A 7,104-nucleotide genomic window follows, 5' to 3' on the forward strand; every position below is an offset into this window, starting at 1 on the left:
TAATAGTTGGTTTTCTCACTGTCAAGTGCCAGGTGAAGTAATGATCCTTTAAGGTTGATGGACAGGAGCATGGACTAAGATACTAGAAAAGTCCTTGCTAGTTTTCCAGTGCAATAGAATTTTTACTATTCATGTAATCTGACAGGTGGGGTCATCTTTTAATGTTTCACTTCAGAAATGGTGCTGCTGGCAAGCACTGTATCCCGAGTGTACATCTGCAGTGTTATGTTGCTGACCATGCTGCTTATACTCATTCTGTGTTTTTCCAGTCCTAGGTACAATTCAAGCGTTCCAATAATTATAAGGATTTAATTTATTCACCTGCATTCGAAAGTGATTGTGGTATTAACCATTGCCAGATCATTGATACTGCAGGAAGATTAAATCAAAAGACTTCCCCGTGTTTATTGGAGCATCGATTTCCATTAAACCTCATTGCATTTGGACATTGTTAACTTTTAAGCTTTTCATTACTTCTCTTTCACAGTTATATTCTGAGATTCTGTTTTCTGGGACAGTACTGCTGATGTCCTTCTGTTCCATTTGACTTTAGGGCACTGAGTTTATAAAATGAGTTTGGGATTACTGTTATATACATCATTCCAAAATTGCATTTGTTTTACTAGTTCCGTGCTGTTCATATGTAGTTATACATGCAGACCAGCTCTGACATCTTACAATGGTGCACTGGGATATCTAGCTCTCTTGTGCAGCTCCAAGATGTCTGGTATGATTTCCCTCTTAAACACTTTACCTAAGTCCAATTTGTATGTTGAAACTCTGTGTGATGTATATGTCACAGTTGTACCAGCCTCCACGACTTCCTCTGGCAACTCATTCCATACACGTACCACCCTCTGAGTGAAAAACTTGCCTCTTAGGACTCTTTTATATCTTTCCCCTCTCATCCTAAACCTATGCCCTCTAGTTCTGCACTCCCCCACCCCAGGGAAAGGACTTTATCTATTTATTGTATCCATGCCCCTCATGATTTTATAAACCTCTATAAAGTCATCCCTCAGCTTCTGACACTCCAGGGAAAACAGCTCTAGCCTATTCAATCTTTCCCGATAGCTCAAATCCTCCAACCCTGGCAACATCCTTGTAAATCTTTTCTGAACCCTTTCAAGTTTCACAACATCTTTCAGATAACCTTACTAACCCACCCTTCCACTTCCTCAGCCAAGTCATTTATAAAAGTCGCAAAGAGCAGAGGTCCCAGAACCAATCTCTTCAGAACACCACTGGTCACCAAGCTCCAAGCTGAATACTTTCCATCTACCAGCAACCTCTGCCTTCTATGGGCCAGCCTACTCTGTATCCAGACAGACAGGTTTTCTTGTATCCCATGCCACCTTACTTTCTGAATGAGCCAACAATGGGGAACTTTATCAAGCATCTTGCTAAAATCCATGTATGCCACAACCACCTTCATCAATGTGTTTTGTCACATCCTTTAAGAATTCAATATGGTTTGAGAGACATGACGTGCCGCCCTCAAAGGCATGCATACTATCACTAATCAAACCATGGATTTCCAAGTAAGCATAAATCCTGTCTCTCAGAATCCTCTCCAATACTTTGCACATCACAAGCTTATGGTGACTGGTCTGTAACTACCAGGATTATACCTATTCCCTTTCTTTAACAAGGGAATGACATTTGCCACCCTCCAATCATCTGGCACTACTCTAGTTGTCAGTGAGGACGCAAAGATCATCGCCAAAGACTCGGCAATCTCTTCCCTTGCTTCCTGCAGTAACTTAAGGTATATCCCATCTGGCCCGAAGGATTTACCTATCCTTGTTTTTTCAAACATTCAGCATACCCTCCTTCCTAACATCAATCTGTTCCAGCATATCAGTCTGTTTCACACTCTCCTCAGAAATGTCAAGGTTCCTCTCTGAATACTGAAGCAAAGTTTTCATTAAGGACTTCCCCTACTTCCTCTGACTAACTCTAAAGCTCTGTCTGATCCTTGCCTCCTCAACCTTAAGTAAGCTTCCTTCTTCTGTTTGACTAGATGTTCCACATCCCTTGTCACCCAAGGTTCTTTGACCCTACCATCCCTTGCTTGCTTCAGTGGGACAAACCTGTCCAGCACGACCAGCAACTGCTTCCTAAATAGCCTCCACATTTCTGTTGTGCATTTCTTTGAGAACATCTGTGCCTCAGTTCCTGCCTAATAGCATTGTAATTCTCCCCTCCCCCAATTAAATACTTTCCCATACTGTTTACTGTTATCCCTCTCCATGAGTATAGTAAAGGTTGTGATCAATATCACCGAAATGTTCTCTTAACAAAAGATGTGACACCTGGCACGGTTTGTTACCAAGCACCGAATCCCACAGCGGGAAAGGAAACCCAAAAAAGAACTTTGGGACAGTGTCATGGGTGAAATGTTATTAGGTTAAAGCATGGCCTGGCCACTGAAAATTCTTAACAAAATGACAACTAGATGAACCAGGTGAGCTGAGTGTTTGTTGCTATGGCAGTGATTAATGAAATAGGTACTGTCGATATTTGCTGCAATTGTGATCTGATAAAAAGATAATCTGGAAGGCTTTTTTCCCACGGCAGTTTTGGGCTGATGGCTTTCTGGTTGATGCCTATTTTATTTTTGTCTTGTGTGGTTATATCTAAATTGAGTCCTGTCGAAGACAGGCAGGTAACATCTGCCAGGCCAATTCTTTAGCTGTAAGGCCGTCAAGTCTCATGGTCAATTATTGTTCCATGAGGGCAGGCCAAGACAAATTACTAATACTAACTGGGTATCTGACGGTGCATTGATTTGTTTTTCTCTCCAGGTTGATCCTAAATTCCTGAGGAATATGCGGTTTGCTAAGAAACACAACAAGAAAGGAGCCAGGAAGGGTGTAAGCAGAAAATAAAGTAGCAATCTCTGCTTGGACCAACAGTCTCAATTATTTAACATCTCCTGTTCTGGAGGATGGCCTCCATGTGGTATATTGTATTTCAAATAGTTTATTTTGAATAAACTTAAGATGGGACTTCAGTTTCCAATGCTTTCATTTTTGACTTGAGATGGAGACCCTGGTTGAATCTGCACGTGCTTCTGAATTTTTTCTACAAGCATTACACAGCACATTGGCTGTGTACCAGCAATCATTCAGCATCATCTTTGTTGATGGCAATGCCCGATGTCAGCATTTTGTATTGGTGCTCACAAACACTTCTCTCAAACGTTTCACTGAAATGTCATGCCCAGCAAGGTTTGTACTATCTTCTTCCTTTTTAAAGTTGACTCTTGCTTTGCAATTCTTTAGCATACTATGTCAGTCCATGCACAATATGTTATGGTATGTAATGACCGTGCAGCAATATTTGGAAATGAGAAACGTGAAGACCCTTTTTGCTTTGGGAGAAACCTGTATTTTTATTGTAGTTCCTTTTAAGACCAAAGCAAAACTTGGGGAGTATTCTGAAAGCTGGTAACTGGTTTCCTGGCTATGATACCATTAGAATCCAGAAAATGCCCATGTGTTGAAGCTGCTATGGGATGGATGTTGGAGCAAATAGTAAGCAAAAAGCTAATTGCAGTGATGAGGGTATCAAGGAGTTCAGATGACAAAGTTTGTCTAAAGAGAGCAAACCAAGGTCTCCATGCAGAAATTCACTTTTTCTTTGTCAGTATGAAGAAAGTATAGCTCCAGCCACTTTTGATGTGACGTGAACATGTTGTATCAAAAAACAATGGTGGTGGTGGGGGTTAGCTAGAACTGAACTCTGGGTTGCTATGTTATCAGGATTGGTTGTCCAACTGTGAGAAGTTCCATTGACCTGCCTTGGAACCTCTGAATACAGTTATTAGTGAGTTTGACTTTGGTGGAAGGGTTTGAATAGAAAGTGAGATTAAAAAGTCAAGTTAAAAACCCTGAGATTGCATATGGTACCACTTTTGTGATGAAAGTAATGAGAGTACTGGTAACTGAGGTGTATCTCTGGGGTATTTGAAAGCTATTATTAATTTGAAATACATGTGCCTGATGAAGGCTTGGTCTTATTAATTTTGATTTATTGAACTTGTATTATACAGTGAACAATAGAATAAAATACAGCAAAATGTTTCAACTATCTCCACAATCTGGCAGTATTTTGAACAGTTTAAAAGTGAAAAGCTATAACTGAAAGAGAGTATCCTTGTTCTGCTGCCTCCGTGATGCAGCACGGTGGCTCAGTGGTTAGCACTGCAGCCTCACAGTACTAGGGACCTGGGTTCAATTCTATCCTTGGGCGACTCTGAAGACTCCACACAGACGTTCTCTCTGTGTATGTTTCCTCCCACAGCACAAAAATGTGCAGGTTAGGTGGATTGGCCATGCTAAATTGTCCAAAGTGTTGAGGGAAATGCAGGCTAGGTGGATGGTTGGGATGCTGTTTGGGAGCTTGTGGATTCCATGAACCATATGGCCTGCTTTCATACGAGGTATTCTATGATTCTTGAGTCATTTTAGTTGGTTTGATGCAATAAAAGTTTTGAAAATATAAAATTTGTCCTTTTTTTAATCTTGTAGGGCTTCTTTTACTGGTCTCTCGGGATCATAACCAGCTATTTCTAAATTAATCTTTAAGAAATGAATTTAGTGAAATAATTGCAGTGATTGAGTTGAAATAAATGAGAAATCAGGAATAGGCAAAAAATGCTAGCCTTGCCAGTGACGCCCATAACCCATATCATTATAAATATGCCACAATTCTAGCAAAAGTCAGTCCCGCTTTCCTGGTGATTGTAATTTTCTTGAAATCCGCTCCTTTTCAGTTCCAGATTATCATTATGTCTTGAATTTTACTTGTATCCTTTATAGTGAAAACCAATGAAAGTACCTGTTAAATTCATCTGCTCTCCTTATTTTCCATTATTAATTCCCCAGACTCAATTTCTTTAGGAACAATGCTCAATATCTGCCAATATATCTATAGTGACCTGTTTCTCATTCTAATTTCCTAGTTCACTTTAGCTATTTCTGCTTTCATGCCCTCATAATTCCCCTTAATTTGAAAAAAAAACTAATCGTCTGCATTTTCTCTCCCTTAAACTGAATGTAAAAAAATCAATCATATAGTGATCACTGCTACCTCAGGACACCTTCATTATGAAGTCATTAATCAATATAATTTAATTAAATCTCGTGACAGGTCTTGTATAGTCTATTCTCCAGTTTGCTCCACAACATACTGTTATAAGAAACTGTCCCAAAACTATTCAATGAACCTTTTCCAAAACCTACCTTTTCCAATCTTTGCTTCAGTGTCTGCCCTATAGTAGGCCCTTCATTTGTCTTTCCCACTATAAGGAAAGGCCTCCACACACTTGATATATCCGCTGGGTTTCTCAACAAATAGTTCACTTCAGAATTCTGCATCATGACTTGACCCCACTTGAGAAAGTGAGGACTGCAGATGCTGGAGATCAGAGTCGAAAAGGGTAGTGCTGGAAAAGCACAGCAGGTCAAGCAGCATCCAAGGAGCAAGAGAGTCAACATTTCAAGCATAAGCTTGATGAAGGGCTTACAATCGAAATGTGTGACCCTCCTGCTCTTTGATTGCTTCCTGACCAGCTGTGTTTTTCCAACACCACACTTTTTGACGCCACTTGAGCCAGCATACAGCAACACTTTAACTTCCACACAACACCAAGTGAGATATTTGCCTCCACATCATCTATCAGGTCTCTGGCATCAAGTAATTCCTCTCTGAGCCATAGATCTCAATGAAGATCATAAAGACAACTTGCTACAGGGTAAAAAGGAAACCTTTAAAGAAGAAAGAAAATTTAAAATGCTCCGGTGTTTTCACTAATAAAGTAGTGAAAACATGAAATCACAGTGTTGGTGGGTTAGGGAAAGCACTGGAAAGCCAGATGTAGGAAAACAGGTTGAGTGAATTTTGTTGGAGTGGTAACAGAAAACACAGTGGAAGCTAGAAAGCTGCACCAGAATGTATGACTTGGTTGGAGGTTGGTTAAGGAGGAAGTACCAGACCTTTTTAAGCCATATACCTGCGAAGGTAACATTTACTCGCATAGGCCTGGAGCAGCAGTAAAAACATTACAAAATTAAGGGATATAGGATCCTCACAATCTTTGATGTTGAAAGTTGAGGAAATATGTACCTCTGAAGGAATATTGCTGGAAACTGTCCTAGCAATGGGAATTCACAGTGCGACAAGAGGTGCTCAGTTATGTAGAGTGAGAGTGTGTCCAGTGAAAAGTGGAGAAGTTGTGGTAGGAGTACTAGACAAACTCTCAGCTCCAGGAATATAATTTGTCCTTGCTAACAATGTTGCTAGTTCACAAGTAGGAGTGCTGCCTACTGTGATTGAAAAGTCAGTGGAAACTCGGGCAACTGAACTATTGCAAGACACCTATCCTGGGATTTTTCCTGCATGTGTAAGGTCACAGTTGAAACAGGAATGATCAAAGAGTACAGTTGAAGTGTAATTAGCAGAGACTGTATTTGATCGGATGGTTGAGACAAACCAGAAGCAGATAGGTGACAAAGCAGACATCTTTAGCTTAGTTATTAACACTGTTACAGTAGAAAGATGAAAATGTAAAGCAATTTTATCAAAAGGTATACACGGAAAAAGAATCTGAATGAATGCTACTACAGTATCTTAAAACTGATGTTTTAATGAGGAAATGGAGACTATCTCTCATTCAGGCAGATAAGAAATGGGCAGAAGTTCATCAAGTCATATTGCCATATTGCCAGTGGGTTATAGAAAGGAGGTATTGTGGGTGGCACATGAAATACAGGGAGAGGGTCATTCAGGAGTGAGGAAGACTGAAGCTAAAATGTAAAAACACATTTTTACTAGCCTGGGCTGCACAAAGGTGTAGTTGAATTTTTCCAGTTAAGTTATACATGTCAGGTAATTCAAAAACCACAGCCCAAGTCACCTTCCTGGGCCATGTCATTGGACACGGACAAATGGCTCTATGGAATGCAAAAATAAAGGTAACTGGGGAAATTCCCATACCATCGACAGTACGATTCCTGGGATTGAGTAGATTTTATTGAAACTTCATACCAAATTTATGCAGTGTGGTTGATCCAATCACTGAATTGCTAAAGAAAGGCA

General features: G+C 40.1%; 1 non-coding gene across 1 annotated transcript; it reads left to right on the forward strand.

Moving 5' to 3' along the window:
• The first annotated feature begins 319 nt into the window (after positions 1 to 319).
• On the forward strand, positions 320 to 448 carry LOC132822505 (small nucleolar RNA SNORA71). The gene has a single exon (XR_009645458.1). It is a non-coding gene; the product is annotated as a small nucleolar RNA SNORA71 (small nucleolar RNA).
• Positions 449 to 7,104: the final 6,656 nt, after the last annotated feature.

This window comes from Hemiscyllium ocellatum, chromosome 14 (assembly GCF_020745735.1).
Source record: "Hemiscyllium ocellatum isolate sHemOce1 chromosome 14, sHemOce1.pat.X.cur, whole genome shotgun sequence".
In the NCBI taxonomy this organism is placed as follows: domain Eukaryota; kingdom Metazoa; phylum Chordata; class Chondrichthyes; order Orectolobiformes; family Hemiscylliidae; genus Hemiscyllium; species Hemiscyllium ocellatum.